The sequence below is a fragment of the Gallinula chloropus genome (assembly GCF_964237585.1).
Source record: "Gallinula chloropus genome assembly, chromosome: 3".
NCBI lineage: Eukaryota > Metazoa > Chordata > Aves > Gruiformes > Rallidae > Gallinula > Gallinula chloropus.
The window spans coordinates 70428921-70451461 of NC_140087.1; the positions used below are offsets into that span (position 1 = coordinate 70428921).

Genomic DNA, 22541 nt, shown 5'->3' on the forward strand with positions numbered 1-22541 from the left:
CATGCATTTTCTTCCAGCTGAGGTTTGGATTTGCATGAGAATTTAAACAGTTATCTTTGTACATCTCACATAGCAGCCCAGTAGCTTGCACAGAGCAGTATTTTTGCTTCATCATGTGTCTAACATGGAGTTAGTCCTCATACGCTTGACATCCACTGGCACATTCCCCTCCTCATTACCATTATTTGGGTGCCACTCATAGAAAGCGTCACAGCCAGCTCCTCAACACATTTCCAGAACCAAGTATACAACAGGATTCCTCACACAAAGATGGCATGAGGGCAGCACCTCAAAAAAACAGACGTATTAAAGACTAATTTCTCTGTGTAGGTATGGCAGAAGGATTTCCTTTCCCCTTTCAAAGGCTCCCACTAGCAAAAGAAGTAGGGAGGCTCAGCAAATGGAGATGTGCAAGTCAGTGCTCTCCATCTGGAAGCAGGATTGTGAGCTGCTTCTGGTGACTCGAAGTGGAAGAAAGAACACTGTGAATGTAATAAATTCTGGAAATGTTGATGATTTTTACCAGAAATCTCACTTATGCTAAGCTTGATTTAAAACAGAAAGCTAGTACATACATGATCTAATACATGCAATAGCCAACAGATTGGTTTTTCATGGTTTTAGAGCTCTCCCATTGATTACATGTACATGAAATGGGCACAAAACAAACAGATCAGTTATATATATATATAATTAAAAAAAAAAAAAAGCTAGGGTGAGCCCCATGGAAAAAAAAATACTTTTGTATACATAAAATACACCTGTTCTAGTCTGTTCCAGAGCCTGACCACCAGTTTCCTGAGCCTCAAAGGACAGAAGCCTCAGGAATTTGGGTAGTTAAACTTCTCTTCTGCTTACTAGCAATGTAAGATATTATTGCCTCCCTCTCCCCTGCCATCCCAGCATTAATCCAGTCATACTACTTCCTTCAGTCATGTTTCTATGCTCTCCCATCAAATTATTTTCTCAAGCCTTGAGAAATTTGAAAAAAAATATACATATATATATAGACACACACATGTAATACACACACACATACTAGCAATTCAGGTGACTGATTGGAGGTAAAAATCAATTATTTTTGGCATGCAATCAAAGCACTGACTTTGGGCATTTTCCAGAGAATATTTGTTTCAAATCTTTCACATTTGTTGCAATAAAAAAAAAAAAAAACAAGGCAGCTGATCCTTTGTCTAGGAGCTTTCTGATTTCAAAGAGATATTTAAGCTCAATATTTAACAGTTAATTCTCCTTTGACAATGTTGAGAACTTCCATTAAAGCAAAAATTATTATTAGCATTGGGTAACCCTTTGTAAACGGGCCCATTGTTCAAATAAACTGACCTCTGCAGCAATTGACCTTAACATTGCTCAAAAGCTTGACAGTCAATTATCTTCTGATCTCCCTTCAATGGGCCTTGTGGGTGGAATAACCAATCCATCATCTGGAAGGTAAGTATAATAGTGTCTCAGGGGCATTTCTTCACTACTTATGCCATAAACACACCGCTGTAGAATAAGTCGAGAAATTCTGTCTCGATCCCACTGAAGCATACCTAAAAAGCAATGATACCCCAAGAAGCTATTCTCCCTTGCAAATATCTCTGAACACACAATGAGAACCGTGATGAAAAATAACTAAGGGGTCAAATACAATGTGATCTCCTTGTTGGCAAAACCATCAGACTCACACATGGTGCTGGACTGTGCCTTCACCAGGTATCACCCCTCCATTAAGTCTGTAGGACATGGATTTTTGGGTGCTGTAGGAAGGTTAAATTCTATTTCTCTCTCTCTCACTCTTGTTTCCAGTCAATCTGATCCCACTGGGGGCCTGGGACCTGCTGCTGGCAGGGGCTTCTAACACAGTTGGGACCACCCTTCCCTCTCTCTGGCTTCTAAAGCACGATCCCCACTTCCCTACACACTGCTGCGACCCCCACGTTCCCTGTTCAGCCTGCAAAGATGGGAGCTCTCCTCTGTCACGCTGCCTGGGTAAGCAAGGGGAGCCACCAGAACAGAAGCATCACTTTCACCCTGGGGAGACATGCACAGGGCTGGATGAATATTGCAGATACTGGAATACTGCTGGAGCCTGGGATTCTTGCATTGTTTTCTCCCCTGATCATTTAGAATTGCAACACTGTGATGGCTTTAATATATCACCCCTCCCCACTGCTAGCTCAAAGCCAGAACTGCTATTTACCATTAAAGTTACAATAGTGAGGAGTCTCTTTTCAGCAAGCAAAAAATCTTCTGCGCTTGACCCTTTGAACTTATGACTTAAAGGGTGATATAACTTCTAATATCACAGACTATACAGTATTAAAACTACAGAAATATTAGTTTATTGCTAATAAAGCAAACCTCAGCTGTGCTCAACCTTGCTCACACAGCAGAAACTAATCATATCCCTGGCACAGACATTTCTTCAGTACAGACAATGCATCTTTACAACACAGACTTTCATAAACAAGGTTCTATAGAAATATAAAATGCAATGCAGCCTTTTTCCAGACAGTATATTGGGAGCTGGACATCAGCAAGAAAGAATAAAACCCCAGGTTTCTTGAAAAACAAACAAGAAAGCATGGAGGAGGAAGCTGGAGGAGAAGAACAGTCCATCAAGAAATGGTACAGCACATTACACTGATATTTAGCTGGGTGGTAAACGCTGCACTATGATTAGTAACTCTTCTGGGGTTCGCTAGCCCAACCCAAGGTTTATGGAAGCCTCACAGATAGCCCTGTATCAGCCAGTACAAACTGCTACAACTTTTGTTATGAGTTTAACTTTTAATTATTTACATTTGAATGTCTCCATGAGCTAGAGCAGCTCACACGTGCACACACACATGTGCACACACTCGGTACTGTGCCCAGAGAGGGCAGGTCACAAATGATGCCAAGACCCAAAATTCCAAGTATATAAAAATGCTGTTGCTAAGCTCAGGTGGTTCCTGATGGACAGAAAAGCAGGATGAAGTGAAGAAAATAATTATTATAGTAGAAACATAAAACCATAGAATCGTTTTGGTCAGTAAAGACCTTTAAGATCATCAAGTCCAACCGTTAACCTAGGACTGTGAAATCCATCACTCAACCATGTCTCTCAGCACCACCTCTATGCATTTTTTAAAATACCTCCAGGGATGGTGATTCAACTACTTCCTTGGGCAGCCTCTTCCAGTGCTTGACAAGCCTTTTGGTGAAGAAAGTTTTCCTAATATTCAATCTGAATCGCCCCTGGCAAAACTTGAGGCCATTTCCTCTTGTCCTATTGCTTGTTACTTGGCAAAAGAGACCAGCTCCTACCTGGCTACAAGCTCTTTTCAGGTAGTTGTAGAGAGCTGTGTAGGATGGAAGTAGAACAGTAGGATGAAAGCATCTGAAATTAATTAAACAGTTAAGCTAGAGATGAACTGTCTTGGTGTTTCATGGTACCTCTCTCCTGACATTTATAATATGCTTAAGAGCATCCTGAATGTCAAAAGAAAATATATACCAAGGACAACCACCACAGGACTCATCAGTAGTTTGCCTGTTATTACTGAACTTACTAACCGTATGCAACAGAACAACTGTGACTGACAGCCATACAAGAACCCAGTGTTTTTTGGTTACCTCAGTTTTCAGATTTGTTGAACTTTCATAACACAACTGAATAATAATTAAAAAAAAAGTCTGTTACAGCATTTTAGAAATATCAAACTCAAAACCTGCATGAAGACAGTTTATGGTCTACACAAGGGTCCAGCATTTCAAGAGAAGTCACAGTCCGCTGTGTGTCCCCTAGAATACAGGCAGAAGTCAGCAGCCCAAGTACAGCTGCTTGTTAGCTGTGGTGATTTTCAGCAGTGTGAAACACAAATGGTTCATGATGGTCTAAAGGACTATGTCCCACATTTACCTGCTAGTTCTTTCATGTGTAAGATGGAAGGTGCTGACCTGTTTTTTGAGTTCTTTTACTTGTCAGGTTTGATATCCCTGAAATGGTGATCGGATAACTAACTGGTGATCAGATACTATAATTCTGTGGATTCTCAGATCAAATGAACTCAGTTCCCTTGGTGAGATTATATTTAGCAAAATTCTCCACTGTTCAGAGTAAGTGTGGCCAGCAGGTCTAGGGAAGTAATTGTGCCCCTGTACTCGGCATTGGTGAGGCCACACCTTGAGTACTGTGTCCAGTTCTGGGCTCCTCAGCATAAGAAGGACATTGAGATCCTCAAGTGAGTCCAGAGAAGGGCAACCAGGCTGGTGAAGGGGCTGGAGGGCAAATCATGTGAGGAACGGCTGAGGGGGCTGGGGCTGTTTAGTCTGGAGAAGAGGAGGGTGAGGGGAGACCAGTTTTAGATTGGACATTAGAAAAAAAATTTTTACTGAAAGAGTTGTCAGGGCCTGGAACAGGCTGCCCAGGGAGGGGGTTGAGTCACCTTCCCTGGATGTGTTTAAAAAAAGGGTAGATGAGGTACTTAGGGATATGGTTTAGCTTAGGGTGGGATTGCTTGGACTTGATGATCTTTAAAGGTCTTTTCCAACTTTGTGATTCTGTGAATCTGTAACTCTGCTAATGTGCTGTATATATGTATTACAATCAGTGATCAATTGTAAAATGTGCGAAAAGTGTATCTAAGAATCAAAACCATAGAATCTTCTGAGTCGGAAGAGACCCACAAGAGCCATCAAGTCCAACTCCTGGTTCCACACAGGGCCAGCCAGGTCAGAGCATGTGACTGAGTGCATCATCCAGATGGTTCCTGACCTCAGTCAAGCTGGGTGCTGTGACCACTTCTCTGGGGAGCCTGTTCCAGTGCCTGACCACCCTCTCAGTAAAGAACCTCTTCCCAATACCCAACCTAAACCTCCCCTGTCGCAGCTTCATGCTGTTCCCTCAGGTTCTATCTCTGGCTACCAAAGAGAGGAGATCGGTGCCTGTCCCTTCGCTCTCCCTTGTCAGGAAGCCACAAACAGTGATGAGGTCTCCCCTCAGCCTCCTCTTCTCCAGGCTGAACAAACCAAGGGACTTCATACTCTCCTTGTAAGATTTCCCTTCCAAATGCTTCACTATCCTCGTTGCCCTCATGGATCTTCATTGAGCTAAGCTGTTTCCATCTGGAGACATTGCAGCAAGGTAAGATAACAGAAATGAGATTTGAGAAAAATAGTATAAAGAAGGATTACTTTACTTAATGTGTAGGTAGCCTACATCTCCCAATTAGCTAGCTCCCACTTCATCTTGGCCATTTCTTCCATCACTAGAAGCTCCCAGAGGAAGTAATTTTGTAAGAGAGAGCACCAGAAGGGAGTATCAGATAGCCAGCTCCAGAAAGTGTACATACTTTATCAGGATCCTAGAAGATGGCACTGTGAAAACTCTTTGAAGCTTATATAAAGTCCAGTTACAGGGGAAGAAAATATCATTGGTTGTCACTATAAGCCTTGCCTAGTTCTGTTGCAATCTAACTTACCATCTCCAGCCAGGATCAGCTCCATTTTTCAATTTGCTGTCTACACACAAAGAAAAATACATTCACTGCCCCAAAAGCTTTATTTGTGCTCCAAAACCATAGGAGGCATTGGAAGGGAGGGGGACTTGGTACTGCTGCACAAGTACTTTGGAAGGCACTTGTTAAGCTGATACCCTGGCTCAGTTTATGGGTATGAATGAGGTGCTACACCTATCAGCATCAGAGGTGTGAGAGCAAAATTATCCCCACTTCTAATCAGTGAAGAACCCTCAGGACATTTGTGACAAAACTTGGAAGCGAAGCACAGGCTGCCAGGTACATCCTACTTGGGGGAACTGCCTGGGGCTACACGCTCAAGATTTACCTGTGATTTCATATGCGCTATTACACCTTGTCTTGCAATGGCTGGGTACACTGTTCCCTTATACTAGGAAACTGCTGCTGTATTATGACCTGCAAGTGCTTGTTTCAATGGTGAAGGTGGGACATGAATTGCTGAAAATGTGTGAGAAAGAAAAGCAAAGATACCTAATTGGCACAAATAAGAAAAAGTTCTGCTTTGAAAAAGCTCAGATTGAGAAGATTCTATAACACATAGGTGATATTGATAAAGCTATCATCAAACTGGTAGCACATCGTGTTACTCATTCATTTCTTGGTTATGATCTGAACTTCCTTCATATCCTACCTGGGATAAAGAAATGAAACACATTGCATTAAGTGGTGTTTTTGGCAGGACTAGATAAAGTAGACCTAGATCAGCTCTAGCTAAGTAGGAAAGTTTCTTTCTCATTCTTCATTCTTTCTAAGCATTAGAAACTTGATTTTTCAGTTCCTCTCTGGAAACTTAATAGGCCTTCAAGGAGGACCATCAAATGGCTAAAAGGTGTTTTTTATTTGTGTGTTCTTAATAGCACAAATAAAAAATTTCTGGCAACCCGTGACAGGGTGACAAATAGGCAACCCTTGAGATTATTATTAGCCCATCTGTGAATATCCACAGTGGAATGCTCTGAGGAGAAAAAGCATGAGACAGAAGAGAAAGAAAGTACTCTGCTATAATTTAAATTCATAAACACAGAAAATATGAACACGTTCCACTGTAGTGTGTAGCCTTTAGTGCCAGGGACCATGGCTCATAATAATTTAAACAGCCAACAATATAAGATTTATGGAAATAATTTAGCATCTCTTAAACAAAAAGTCTAGCTTACTCATCTCATATGTATGTAGAACTTGAAAAAACAAAGCAGATAACAAAAGCCACTGGTATATTTACCAGGGTCTTAAAATTATATTACTAGCTTAACTTGGGTCCCAGCTACACTGACTTGCCAATCTTAGAATGAATATTTTATAGGTATACAACAGCATGCATGTAGATGGTATTTTTCCAGGCCCAATTAGCATTAACAGATGCAAAGAAAAACAGATGGAGATATGAAGAGAATTTGCAATGACCCCTGAGTTACCACAAACCCAGGGAACATTATATGCCAGCAACTGAGTGGACAGCGAAGGATGTGGCTCTAAAGGTCATCAGGACCCCCCAGGTCCTGGGAGAGGAAGCTCCTGGGGGAACATGTGTCTAGAGGATCTTCAAGAGGGAAAGAACGTGGCCTAGACACTGAGGTAGACCAGAGTTAGATTTGTGGGTTTGGGTGGGTTTTGTTTGGGGTGGTTTTTTTTTAATGGGAAGAGAACAACAAAAATAATATTTTGAAAATCTTCAGGCTGTCCTGCTCAAGAAAATAGAAGACTTCCAAAATCTCAAATGCACACATTTGCCTGAGATTAAATAATTCCTGTCTTCACCTAGAAGAAAACCATTTCAGAAATTCATTGACATGGCTTTAGATCTAATCTGAGCTCTTTCATAGCAGTGGTCCTTACATTTCACCTAGTTGCCCCTTTATTAAGCTCTATCCCTTCTGTTTAAAACAGATCTTCTAGAAAAGGCACCCAGACTTGACCTGAACATGTTGGCAGGGGGAGGATTTGCTGTTACACTTTGTTTCAACACTTCATTACCCACTCTCCCCTTGATAGAAATCTGTGCTTCTATTTGGGATTTATCATTTTGCACATACAGGTCCTTTTCCTATCTCGCTCCATTGAATTAACATCCATAGCTATGGCCTGAGTGAGAAAAACAGGACATAAAGTCTCCAAAAGTGACCCCTTGATCTTTTCCTGATCACCTAAAGGGACAAAACACTTCAATTCCCTCACACTCAAGCATTTCCGTTGGCTATTAAATAACTTTACAGGCTTTTCTTCATTATGATACAGGTCAGGTGAAAGGAATGGATGACTGGTTATGACCTTCAGGTGAGAGCATTCAACCAGGAAATGGGTTACCGACATTCTGCTTCAAAGAATATTCAATAGCTCTACACAGAGCAAAATAGCTTCTAGAGAAGATATTGAGAGAGACAGAGTGCTTGGCCAGCTGAGATTTTCACAAAAAGGGGCTTAGAGGTCACCTGGACTTCTAAAACCCAGTATTTTCATCCGCTGCTTTGCCAGTAAACATTTGTCCGTTTTTGCATAAGTACAAGGTTTTATTTATGTTCTGCATTTGCTTTCCCTCCTTTCACTCTTCTACCTCTCTGGAACCTCATTTTTGACCCATCTGTGTGCGCATAAAAAGCTTGTGTCTGTCGATCATTTGGATCCCTGCTACATTGTAGGAGCCGAGGCCACCCTCTTCAATAATGCATGAAGCTGCAGCACTCGCTCCTGTGCTCAGAAATGCAAAGAGGATGTCTTTTAAATGGCTTGCAACGTGCCAGAGACAAATGAAAAGCAAGTTCAGTAAATATCAGCCTATCTCACAGCAGAAATTCACCTCTCTGCAAGGATTCAGATGCAAGTAAAAAGTTACATCAAAGTGCCACTGCTGTAAATTTAGGTTAGGGACTATGCTCAAAATTTCATGCAGGATTTTTTAAACATAGTCAAATGTCCTTATATGTACTACAAGAGCTCTTACCCAAAACTCAGCAAATTTAGATGTATTATGGCAAGATAAACTAGCATGCAGATCTACAATGCATTAGTCACTTTACACTAGCTGTATACATGGAATCATAAAACCACCTAGGTTGGAAGAGACTCTTTAGATCATCGAGTCCAACCATAACATGTGCGCTCTTATCCAGGAGTACAGGAGGCAATAGCCGAATCTTTCTGAGGATGCCTTGTCCATGGGACACATCAGATCTGTCATGCTGCTGCACTAAGACCATGAGAACTACAAGTAGAGCAAGTTCCGAGATGCCTTAAACCCATCTGCTAGACAAGCCCTAAACATGGGTTTCAGATGCAGGATACAGGGTCTATTGCACATGCTTATGCATCTCTAGAAACTGGGCAGAGAAACTTGAAGAACCTGCTACTTCTCCATGCCAGAATGAGATCTGTAGCTCAGATGTTGTCCCTGGTTCCGGCCTTTTGGATGAACACTGTATCTCATGGAAATGGCGTCATGGTGCATTATAAACAAAAGATCACTCCTAATAAAATGTGTGACCATAAGAAAACCTTGGCATTGGAAAAATCAAATGGACTTGGAAACATCCAGCTAGGAACACACCAAATCATAGAATCACAGAATGTCAGGGTTTGGAAAGGACCTGAAAAGATCATGTATTCCAACCCCTCTCACCAGAGCAGGATCACCTAGATTAGGTCACACAAGAACATGTCCAGATGAACTGTCTTTTCCAATGTGGGAATTTCCTGGGAATTTTGTTCAAGATTATGGGAAAAGTGGGGGCCTTGGTTTCCTCAGGATGGGGTATCAATCCCATAGGACGGACCCAGAATCTTAAAATAGGGATTAAATATCTCCAGTTAACACTAAAATCAAGCCAGTTTTGCACATAAACACATTAATTTTCATGTGGAGCTGACCAACTACAAGTAAAATCAACTGCTCAAGTCTTGGGGTTTTTTTTTGTTTGGTTGGGCTTGGGGATTTTTTGTTGTTATCTGGTTTTTTGGTTGGTTTTGGGGTTTTTCCGAGGTTGGTAATTTTGTAATTATTAAAGAGTTAACTTTGTGATAATGGGGAGGGGGGTGTGGAGACAGGGACAACTCATTACCAATCCAAAACCCCTCCATGCCTTTTTTCCATCTAGCAAAAATACTCAGAAAACAAGAATCGGCCTGGGATTTCAGCAGTTTGCTTTCAGTGGTTTTGCGTAGCCCTCTACACACTGGGCACAGACCCAACTAAAAGGTACTTCCAAAGAAGCTTGAGGCACAGAAACTAAAATGCTACCTTGAACTGTCATGTTTCCCTGAATCAAGGTCCTTCACAGAAACACTGAGACTCTCACAGTAAGAAATTACTGGTTGTCCTGTTGTTAAATGGGTTCAGTTCATATCCATCATAATAAAAGTCATTTGATCTAATGCAGCATTAATGCAGACACAAAAGGTACAGGAGAATCTATTGTCATTAAGTGATTCATTGATTTGCCATTAAGGTGTTCGCATTTTTAATTTATTTAAATTATTTGTTGCATCTTAAATGAGCAAAATAAATATGCACGTTACGTGTGACTCGACTCCTACTGCTCACAGCAGCAGTGTCAGCAATCCGCCCTGCTCGCATTGGGCTCAGCACGGTGACCTCGGCGGAGCGAGAAGTCAAACACAGCTTTCAAAGTCAAGGACTGAAAAGTCAGATGACTCAATCCACACTGAGGTCTTTATGAATGCTCTGAGACTCAGCTGCCCTGAGCACCCACCAATGGTAAAAAAGCCCCAAAGGGTAGAACCCCGAAGGGAAAATCTCCTTTTCAGTGCTATGGGTCTGTAAAACAACCTCATTGGCCATGGGGTGATGAGATGTGGCCCCATTTCTTGAGCAGACTTTACACCTGGCTGTTCCAACACACGTTGCTAAACAGAGTTCACCTTGCTGCTGCTTAACTCTAGTTGGTGCATCCAGAGCACGTCACCTTACCTCGCTCTGCATCTCATTTGCAAATTCTGCAATTCTTCTACAATTTCTTCAGATCTGTGTTAGAGGTAACAAGAACTTTCTGGAAAATCCTGTGTAGAAACATTCCCTTTCTACAATAACTTGTTACCTCTAAATGTTTAATTTACTTAATGTGGCCTATGTTGCTTTATGCAGTGCTTCAAACACATCATACTGGATAAAATAAAATGCCTCAAACATGTCTTAAGCTGTACTGTGACAGTGCAGTAACTTTGAGACATTACAGAATCTATGACTAAAACTGATTTAAGAGCAATGTCATTTGAACCTGTTCAATCTGTATTTTCATAGTTTGGCAAGGAAACAAACCCAAAAGTAGACAAATGGGTAAGCAGGGGCGGGGGATCTATTTGGGGTCAAATAATAGGTATACTATGAGAAAGAGTGCCCCAGTAAGGATGATCTCTCTGTGCAATTGCTAGCCTGCTGGTGAGGCTCTCAGACATGGTGTGAAGACAGACTGCAGTCCCCATTGCGTGACTCACAGCAGGGTTGGAAAAGCCCAGGGGCATATCACAACACAGCTACTGGTGCAGCTTTCCATTTGGTCTCCATCTCAATCAATACACAATTATTTTAGGTTAAATTCACTGCTTTATGAGGGAGGGAGAGAATGCTGAAATATACCCTGCAGCCTGGGAGGCAGGGTGTCTCCAAGGCAAAACTGCTGCCCTGAATCAAGCAGATACCTAAACACGGGACTACTAGATGAGTGTTTTGGCTGAGACTAGGAGAACTGAGGCTCCTTGGTTTGTGTGCCTTGTGAGTCTAATCAGCAAGATTCGATGGGTCATAATTTTTAATTTTTATTTCATTTTTCATTTTGATTAAACTGTTTACCAACACTCCCCCGTCCTTCCTGGCAACAATTTTAGTAGCTGAGATCACGTTTCTTGGCTAAGCAGCTATTCTCTTCAATCAAAATGAGGCAGAGCGCACACGCTCCTGCAGAAGTGGCCTATCTTAGGCCAGACTACTAATCTGTTCACAGGGTCCAGTCTCCCCAGCAGCAAAGCAGCATGCAATCCCACGCTGCCTTTGGTCCAGTCACAATTTTGCCCTTTGGGTATTTCCTTCCCTTTGTGTTTTCCCCATCCTCCCTGTTTACCTTCCTCGTCTTGTAGCGATGCAAATGTGCACCAGGCTGCAGCCTGAACTGGATGATACCCAAGGAGCAGCACAGTGTGTTGAGTAGTGAGAGGGTGCTTTTTTTTAAGCCCTGCTCACTTCATTGATTTGTCCTCCTGTTAAGTCCTTCAAATAAGCGTGCTGCTACAGCTATGGTGAGAGCCCAAAGGATGTAGGCAGGAATGAGTGAGCACAGTGAAAAGTCAAACTGCTTTTGCCACTAGAGACAGCACAGAGTGAAGCTGTCACCCCTCGCAGGGTTGTCAGAAGGTCAAAAGTGACTTCTTAATGACACCTGATTGATTCTGGGCTTTCGTTTTCTACACTGGCTAAATTGCATATCTGCACTTAGCACGGAATTTGAGCAATGGTACCGGCAGGGGTAAAGGAAACAGAAGATTAACAAGGCAGATTTGCACTTGTGAATGAACCTTCAGACAAACTGGCAATTTTTATAATGATGAATGCTCAGTCTCCTCAGTTCTTCCTTAATAGGATCATGAAACAAATTTACTGTGATCTATTACAAAATGATCAGGCAAAGCTTCAAAAAAGCCACACAACCAAGGCCAATTTCAACATTGCTTTAGCAGGCAATTTCACCCGGAGATGAAAAATTCCTGGAACAGCTAAACCAATATTATGCAAAAAGTATGTTGTATTTACCAAGAGCCAATTTTGAGTCTATCACCGTAGCATCTAAGCAAACAAGATCATAGCCTTGCAATTATAATAAGGATGAATTGATTTTGTCTCCCCTTTGCTTCACCCAGGTTTTATGATGGTCTTCAACAGAATAACATGTTAATTCAATGCCGTTTTCATTTTAACTACATGGAATCCTTTTTTCTTTGCTGTAAGAATGAAGTATTAGGAGTTACACTTTGCTTGGGCATTCATAAAACACTGTGTAAAGGATCATGCAATAAATCTCTGTATTCTGTCTCTGTAGCCATCTTCAGTTCAGTTTTTCCACGTTTTGGTCAGGAAGTACCGAAAGCAAGCAGTTAAGACTGTCTATTGTTAACAGTAATATTACAGGGCATTGTAGAAGGAAAAATGCTTCTCCCACTGTCAAAGAAGGAATAGGCTGTGATTTTGGCTGAGATTGTAGAGAGATGTGACTTTTATGAAGTGATAGTCCCACCCTACCTAGGGCTGAATACACCTAGGTGTATTTAGGCCCATGGAACCACTCAATTGAGTTACATTTTACACAACTCACAGTCCTGGGCAATTTAGTCATGCTAGGATTTTTCTATCACAATCAAGACAACAGGATCCAGTACCTGTGCAGAAGCAGTTACACACGGACTGCTGAAAGCACTGGTGATGACCCCATGCATGACCAAGCTGTGGTGGACTCCTGCCTCAGCAGCCACTCAGAGTGAATGCTTGAGCCATCCATCTTCGTTAATCTTCCTGTAAGCACTTTGCTATTTTGGATCCTACCGTTTATATTTATTCAGCATTTTGGATTGCTTTATTTCCATCCTCCCTGTGCAGTTTCTTGGAGGAAGTTATCATGCTGCTATCAAATTGCAAATAAAGTCAGGATATTGGATCACAGCTTTCATAATCTATCAGACATTTCAATTCAGAGCAAGCTCTGCAGGACCGGCTTGAAAGATGAGGCAGAATCTGAACTCTAATAAAACATTTCCTAGAGGACCTGGTTGGATTTGGAGGCATATAACCTACAACACTGCTCACAAACTTTTTAAGTGGCGGTGTTTGCTGATCGGTCACAGAACAGCCGTTCACTCAAGGTGAAAACTACTCTTGTGCTGTGCAGGTGGACACTGAATGCAGAATCAGGCCCCCTGAGTGTCACTGAGTACCTATGATGTCTTGTTTGCATTATGTAGTTTTCTTGATAGGCTTGACAAAGTACATCTCAATTTCTGCTTCAGATTAATAAAGCAAGACTAATCTCTCTGGAAATAAATATCCGTGGAACTAAAAGAAACAGGCAAGAACAGCAATACAAGCCTTTCCTCCTCCATAAATCCCCTCCATTTTCCTATTTACCCCCTGAGGCACTATGAATTAGTAAATTTCAACATGAGATAAGCGGCAAGTCATTGTCACCATTGCATGTGGATGGAGAAACTGGGGCCCAGTTGATAAGGAGGCTCAGATTGGTGGCAGGCAAGAGACTGAATGGAAAACCCTCGACAGAGTAATGCATTCTCCTTAGAATACATGGGATGACTAAGTCAGCATGACATAGTCTTGGCCATCTCAGGTTGGCTATTAAAGAAAATCTCTTGGAGAACAACCACCATAACGGACCTATATTCTCCTCTCATCTGTAACAGCAACTCAGAGGTGTACACAAGTACTACACAAAATGGTCCAGGCAGGGTTATTCCAGTTGTTCTGAACCAGAATGTCACAATTTTTATTCCAGCCACTACTTAAGACAGTGAAGCCATCAAATACACTCAAGGAGGGAGTAAAATACTCTATCAGCAGAACTAAATGTTAGTCAACACAAAGATAGCAGCAGTGCCTGTAAAATGCAAGTGAGTAGGACTGGCTCACCCACACAAGATGTGGCAATAAAGCCAGAGAAGTCACGTGTTTCTCTGAATTACAGTCAGATAGCCCAGAGGATAATCTGTAATATTGTCAGTTCACAAAAAGATAGAATTTTTGGCCAAATAGTTCGGTTTGCTCATCACCTACAAGCTCATTGTTCATGTAAACCTCTCAGTCACTTTAAAAAAATGAAAGCAAGCACAGACCCAGCTACACAGATCCTGGGTAGAGGGAAATATTCAAGTGGTTGAGCAGTGAGCAGAGAGTAGAATTTTAAAAAGGCTGATTATTGCTTCAGCAAGTTTTACGGAAGTGAAAATCCATCACAAATGGGACAGATCAGCCTTTTTGAAGGAAATGGGTACTGCTTTTAAAAAGCATATCAAAGACCTCTTGCAGGCAAGCAGCATTTCTATGATTCTATGATTTGTTTGAGATACAAGATGTCTATCTGCAGGCACTTAGATCCCCTACAGGAGATGTTTGCAGGTTTTGCAGTCTCTCTGAGGGGAAGAATTCAAGGCTTAAGAAGGACAGAAGTGCTTTTCTGGAAAAGGGACACAGATGATGTAGGCTGAGGTGTGCAGGAGAACCAAATCTCAGAGCCTCCCTGCTGTTTTTCTGGGTGGTTAGAAACAAAACTGGTGGGACTCTACAAAATGCCCTCTGGGTTAAAAGAGCTGTTTGAGAAAGCATTTGCTTACACCTACACAAAAGTCAGTGTCTGCAGAATCAGGACCTGAAGAGTAACATCTCCAAGGACAGCAATGCCAATGCAAAAAGAAGCAAAAAAAAAGGAAAGAGGTATTTGTGTGGTGAGCAGATCCCTCTTTAAGGCCAACCTGCAGGCACAGGGTAACAAGCTGAACTCCTTTTAGGAGATCAGCACTTTGCTGACAAGGTTAGCCTTTGTTCCTTACCATGCAAAGGGGGTGGATGCCATCTTTGTTGCCTCCCACTTCCTAACAAATTTTAAAAAAACCCCAACCCCTCAAAAAAATAGGAAAGGGCCTGCCCATTCGCATCATAAGGGTGAAGGAACAACACAGATCTCTCTGTCCAGAAACAGCTTCAAGCATTGATTCTTTCAGTTCTCACTTTGAAATGGAAATATGAATCATCAAATTTTTGTTAAAAAAAAGTCTTCTTTTCCAATAACAGATGAGGAGCTACACAGAGGTAGAGGAATCATTGAAACTGAACCTTTTTAGCATTTTACCTATCATTCCTTCCCATGAAAAAGAACAAAACAATCAAATATTCTCTGTGGTACTTGTAAATTCAGCATCCAACCAAGGTACCAGTGCACAAACCAGGACTGACAAGAAAGAAAGTACAAAACTCACTTGTCTTATTTCACTGGGGAAATAAATGATGAAGCAATAAACAAAATAGATGGTTAAAAGTAATTATACTTACACAGCACAATGCTTTAAGGCACCTTTTTCCCTCTGAAAAACAGAAACTAGACTTTCAAAACACTTGTACAACTCATAATTTGCAGTGTTGTTCTAGTGACTCTGCAAGACTGCTTTTCTCATAAATATAATAATTTAATCTTGAGAGCATTCCATCAACAAGGCAAATTATAAAACAGGCAAAGAAAGGTAGATAAATAGAAAGTGAGAAAAGGGGTGGGGGGAGAAGGGAAGAGAGGGAAAGGGGAGGAAGAGAAGGAAAGCAGGGGATAGAAAGGGGACAGAAAGAGGACTAAGCTAGCTAGCTTCAGTAAAGTCAAATAAGCCTGAGTTAAGCAGTAAGCAGTAATAGCAAGTGCATATGGGGATCAGGATGCATAATATATGTTTGGAACAGAAATAGAAAGAACAAAATAGATCATATTTCAAGGAAAGAGAGAATTGGAGAATGAGGAGAGAAGAGCCAGGAAGTAATATAGTATTTTTTCCCATTACTATAGGACCAAATCTAGAGGCTGTATATCAGTGAAGGAGGCAGTTAGAATATTACAGAATGGATATAAAATCTGTAAAATATATGCAGCATTACTCAAAATGTATTTTCAAGCAGAATAGTAACTGCATATCTTCTGGCTCTGACTATAACACTAGGGTTTAGACAAAGCATGCTGGGGAACTAACCAAAAGGAAAGATAATGGAGAAATGCCCAGCATGTTTCAAGGACTAACAGGAATGTCATCAGCAAATAAGGATAATCAAGTCCAACAGAGGATGCCACAGTAAAGCTATTTCCAACCACTGTCACGTCCTAGAAATGCCCAAATATGATGCAGTTTCATGGCTTCCCAAATTTTCCAAATCTGTTCCATGTAATGACTCTAACCCATCTTCCTGGCTCCTTTCCTCTACACTTTTACTTTTTCTTCAGCTTTCCCCTAATTTGGATTCATTAAAAAAAAAAAAAAAAAAAAAACAAACCCTAATACAGCAACTAAAATGAGACTGGAGCAAGGTTTTTTCCCAAACAAACTGCTCAGTTTTGGGTTCACCTAGAGCTCCTGTCTCACCTCAGGACTTTATCAAGCAGAGCATTTTGTCCTGCCTGCCTCAAATGTAGAGTCTTCCCAGAGTGGCATTAATAAGTCACCTGCAAGACACATTTAGCACTTCCTTGCAGGGCCAGGCCCAGCTAATAAAGCTGGTCCACAAAAACATGGAGAGTTATTTTGGGGCTACAGGAGAGAGTATCTTGCATGTCTTGTTTTCTTCCTCAACCAAGGAGTACAGTTCAGCCAACTTTTCCCTTGCTGATTAGTGCTTTACTTTGCAAGTAGCTGTTCTGAGATTACCATGCAGTGTATTAATTTATCACCCTCACGAGAGCTGCCATCAGGCCCTGCAGGTAACTCTTCAGCAAGCAACTGTGTAAGCACAAACTCTCAGAGAGGAAATCCTCTCTCAGCCAAACACAAGTAATGTGTCAAGATATGAGCTGTGCCTTTACCTCCTTCTGCAATGAGGGCTCTTATCTCCCTATCACTGCGTCCTTCTGCCAGCCCACCCCAAAATAGCTAAGAAATTATTTAAAAGGAAATGTTATGGTACCACCCAGAGACAGAGCTGTGCTTGGTATTAAGACGCAGTGCTCAAGAAACTAGAGTTTCAACAGGAAAATACCCCACTGTGACATTGAACAGCTTTACCTTCAGCAAAGTGAATATACAACCAGAGGGTAAGTGTTCATTTGAAAGCAGTATCAAATTTTTGAAAACCTCAGATGCACTTGCTAAAGCCACATAAACTGTGATTTCTAAACTAACAAAACTGTGCTTGTAGGAGTGGTACCACTGTGTTCTCCAGTTTTCAAACATACATCTGCTTGGTTCTCAGATAAACCGCTGGTTTCCTCTCCCAAACCCCTGGACAAACCCTGGGCTCTTTCCAGTCATACATCACCAGTTATGGGGGACTTGATAGCTTGTGTTATCTACACTGGGCAACAAAGTCATCAGAGACCCCCTCAACTGACAACCAAAGCTTACTAGCAGTAGGACCAACATGACCATCTTCAAATTCCAACTTTATATAAGCACACAGCATTTATGCACAAGTGCCTGCCATTACCCTCTGTACTCACTCACATAAAGGGAATGGCTATAAACGAGCTTCTGGACAGACAGGCAGGTGCCTCCAAGCACTGGTGCCAAGACACACAGAGAAACGCAAACCAACTGTGACCGATTTGAGCAACAGTAGGGCTGGACAACAGCTCAGTAAAGAGGGGAGAATCATAGAATCAGAATGCTTTGAGTTGGAAGGGACATCAAAGATCATCTAGCTCCAACCCCCTGCCATGGACAAGGACATCCTCCCCTAAATCAGGTTGCCCAAACCCCCATCCAACCTGGCCTTAAACATTTCCAGGGATAGGGCTTTCACAGCCTTTCTGGGCCGCGTGTTCCAGTGCCTCACCACTCTCATAGTAAAGATCATAGAGATGTGATATGCAGGGAAAACTGCAGCACTATTTACACAGCAGAGCTGCATTCTCTGTGACCTTTGATATGCCACGTTAAGGTGTGAATAGCCATTATGTTGACAGTGCATTTGCTTAAAGCCTAGTGATGTGAGGTGGGCCAGGGACTGTAGGTGCTAGTTACACAGCTGCACTGGGAGCACACAGTCACATTTCTCACAGAGAAAAAGAGACCTGCGGGAGAGGCCATGTGCAGTGTCTGTTCCAAGTGCTGCTGAACTCTCCACTTCACCACGCTGCAGATTCAAAACAAAAATAATGAGCTGAAGAAATGTCTGGTTATTTGTTGCCTTTTGCCATTGACACATGGTATACAAGTAACTCTGTGAGGACAGCTCTCATGCATCTGGCCCAGCTGTAAGTAGAAAGGAAGAAGCCAACTACTTGACAACTCTAGCCCAGCCTGGCATTAACGAAGCACCTTAATAAACTCTGGGTAAATATTTTGGTACTTCAGCATTCATTAGTCAACTCCCAGTCACAGTGTGTGGAATCTACAGTTATGGCAACAGCTGCAGGTTAATGCAGATATCTCCTGGTGATGGCTTCAAGGCAGCACTTAGCTTCCAGCCACCACATGCTGCAAAGCCTACCTGAAGGGTAGGGTGCATAACCCATCCCTGAGCTCCATGATGCCATGGGTAGTCCTCAAGTGCATCACAATACAATCTCTTATGTGAGTTCAGTTTGACAGTAGATCCACATCCTTGCTGTGGTTTCTTCTTGTGAACATGCCTCTGGGTCTACTAATACGGGGACTTCCCAAAGCAGCAATGTGAGGGGAATACTCTGGCAACTGAAGGAAGTCTAATGTTTGAAATCAGAAGCATTTGCAGTGGAAGTCTGTACCATTATCCCTGAAAGCTGGGATATTGCAGGTGACAGGAATATGACAATGCTTTCATTCAGTCTCAGAGAGTTTCAAATTACGACTGTCAACTAGATTCGCTGATCGGCTTACATGTAAGCATAAGCTGGATGCATTGGCATAATAAACAGTCAATCAATAACAGTGAAAGGACAGATTAATAAAAGTTGCTTCTGTCAGAGGACAAATTGAGGACATCAGAAAAGATGAAATTCTATGAATACAATTGCTTCCTGTGAATAGTAACATTCAGCTCTTGTTCTGATTAGATGGAATTGGTTCAGATGAGCATCAAACTTCTGAATGCTTTTCTAAAACTGCTGAGGCTTGTAAAAAATGCACTGCACCAATGCCAGAAAAAGACAACAAAGCAAAACACCAAAAACTCTCAACTCAATTCTGAAAAAATCCATGGGATTTTGCAGCCGTCCTTATCTGCTCCATTTGTGCATTCCAAGTTTCCTTATCTGCTCAGTAAATTTGTATCACAGGGTACCTTCAATTTCTGAATAGGTTTGGACAAGTGAGCTGTGTGCTGCTTTGCCTCATGTGACTCTAAGAAAAATGGCCAGTCGGTGAAGCCCACATTCTAAACTCTTTACTGTGGGCAGTGATGATGATATATGAGATGGAAAAAAACCACAACCTGATTTTTCTAAGACCAGCATGAGCTAGCCACATTGGCAGTTAGAAAAAAATCTTGTTCTGACTTGTAGTGCTGAACAAATTTGATGGATTAGTCACTCGCTGAGAACTGATATAGAGTACCACATTACTGTATTGGACATTCCTCTGAAAACAATGCACTATATAAAAATATATAAATGTCATCATTTAGAAGGTAGCTTTCTGGTAATGTTCTTAAAGAAACACGACTCTGATGTGTTCAGCTGCCTTGGTATTTACGCACATGCACACATGTGAATAAAAATATCATCTGAGTCTTATCTGAAACATTTTGTTTTTCCTATTTCCCTAGCAACCCATGTCATCCTCATGAAAACAAGAGAAGAACATGTTAGTGGTTATCCTCTGTCTGCTCAAAATGAAAAAATTCCCCAGGTTGAATTTGTAAAGCAATAGCAGGAGAGCTCTTTTGTCTTTAGAGACAAGTTATATCCATGGAGATCTAGATGTTAAAAACAAACAAAAAAAAAGAGAAAGAAAATATTCAGAAATGGCTTTTGTTCATTGAAGTTCACACATGCTCCCTAAAAACATCAATGTGGTTTATACTTTCATTAGTTTTGCTATAGAATATCCCTAAGGAGGCAGACGTCGAGTGTAACACCTTCATACAGGTATACAGTTAGATAAGTCACACATTGAAAGACTAATAAATGTCCAATGTCATGTACTAAATCAGAAGAACATAGAAGTGTGGAAGCTTCAGGTTGTAATGAGGTAATACTGCCTAAAGAGTCAAGTTATCCCAAATGATAATCTGCTTCAACCAGGAAACACAGAGATGATTAGCTACTTGCTACCTCATTCTTTCTGTCTTCCATCCACAGGGAACAAAACTGGGGTGCTGATTGAGATAAACTAATTGCTAATTTAGGAGTCCAATACCTGTGGAAACAACCTAAACAGCTTCTGACACTTCCAACCTCAGAGTGCCTGCTGGTAGCCCAAACACTGAATCTCCCTCACTCCTGCCATAAGGAATATAAGTTTTCCTTCTTAAAGAGTGAACACTCATTGAATTTACACCAAGAAGCAACAGGCAGAATAAACCCCAGCATAATACATACAGTATGTGCACGTGAAGGCTACAGTGAAAACTTTTTGCACATTTTCTGAGATCCTAGAGATCTTCCATGTCCCGGATTTGAGGGCACCATTGGAGTTCAGAGCCAGTGCTGCAGGATTAAGGTCACAGAGAGGCAACGAATGGGTCAGAAACAGCTATGGATACACCGCTGCTCCTCTTCAATCCTGACTAATGCATCTTCCCACACTTCTCATTGCATCTTCAAGAGCTAGGTACAAGAAACGCACATTCCCTCCAGTGAGAAGAGTCATCAAACTTGAATCAAAGGCTTATGCATCATTAATGCATACTACTTCGCTGTAAAGGATTTCAAAGCCCTTTAGTAAGCAAGGTGGGTTTTATCAACAGTGCCAATTTACAGGCAAAGGAGTTAGGCAAACTGGTCCACAGGTAGCAGCCCACAAACCACAGACTTAGTGACAAGAGTTCAGAGTACTCATACCATCTAGGATCATCTTGAATGACATTTCTCTCTCCGACTTTGCCTTCTTTCTTTAGTGTAATCTAGCTGCTCTCAAAACCCAAGATTATTGCTACTGTCTACTTCATGTATATAGCAGAAGTCAGGCAGAAAAAAAAAACCAAACAAAAAACCACAAAGCTTTAAAAATGAAAATCAGGTGTAAAGTGCCAAGGTGTAATGTGATGGTCCAGCTTTTACATCATCCCTTTTTATGTTTACACCATCATTTATTGCAAGATTTGAGTGAGAAGGAAAGCAATATTTTCATAGAGTACAAATTTTCAGTGCTAATTTGTTAATGAAAGTGAATTGCTTTTCTTTGCTGAGATTTCCTCTGAAAACCAGCAAACCACTTCTCTCTACCTCTGACTGATGCCATTAGATACTATGGGCTGTTTCAGCCTTGAACTGGAAAAGAAGCACAGAAGTTTGTTTCTGTCCAGCAACCCCTCTGCTGAGAATCTCTTCTGTATCCAGTTCCTGTTCCTCTTTGTTCTCTGCTATAAGACACAGCCAATTGCAAGTCAGCAGCAAGATTTTTTTTTTTTAATAAATCTATCAAGTCAGCAGTGGTACCATATGATCAGATATGTAGCACCTGCATCGAGCAAAGAGGTGGGCAATCCAGACATACAGGCCTGTTAATGTGACCCTGGCAAAATTCAAGGCTGCACAGGTTCTGAAATGTAAAAGATGGGAGGTGAATGGAAAAAGGGTTGAAAGGTGGCTTGGGTTTAGCAACAGCTGGCAGATCTAATACAGCTGTTTGCAAAGGGAACTGATTTTCTCTCATATTCCGCATGCACAGACAAAATACTTGAGAGACAGCGCCATGGAGAGAATCTATGAGACTGGGCAAGCTGAGGGTTAGTGGAGGAGCTGAGAGAGAAGCTAGGGAGAAGCTAAAAGTAAAGCAGAGATAACTGGCTCTTCTGGAAGGGGAACATACAAGAGGTCTTCAGACTACAAATATTGTTGGATACAAACTCTGTAGCTGTTTTCCAGACTGAACTGAAATGACCATCTGTGACAGAAGTAAGGATTGTTGGGGAAGTTACCTGCACACAGGAACAGGGACTATTTCAGTATTACAATGACAGTAGCTCACCTTTCTGGGAAGAGGAAGAGCAACATAAAGTCTTAAATGAAAAATTGGATGTGTGAATAAAGGTACCAGGCTATGGACATACTTGGACTTTAACAGAACTGCATACACAAGCAACCAAACAGCAAACCAAGCAAAAGGAAGACAATATTAGTGCACCCACAGGAAGTTTGCCAATGGCACCAAGCTGTGTGCTGAGGCTGACATGATGAATGG

At 41.6% G+C, this 22541-nt stretch overlaps 1 protein-coding gene across 1 annotated transcript in view; it reads right to left on the reverse strand.

Annotated features, from left to right (window-relative positions):
• Nucleotides 1-22541, reverse strand: part of ALK (ALK receptor tyrosine kinase) — a gene marked incomplete at both ends in the record, with an annotated part of 325717 nt that overhangs the window by 264547 nt on the left and 38629 nt on the right. The window lies entirely within an intron of this gene.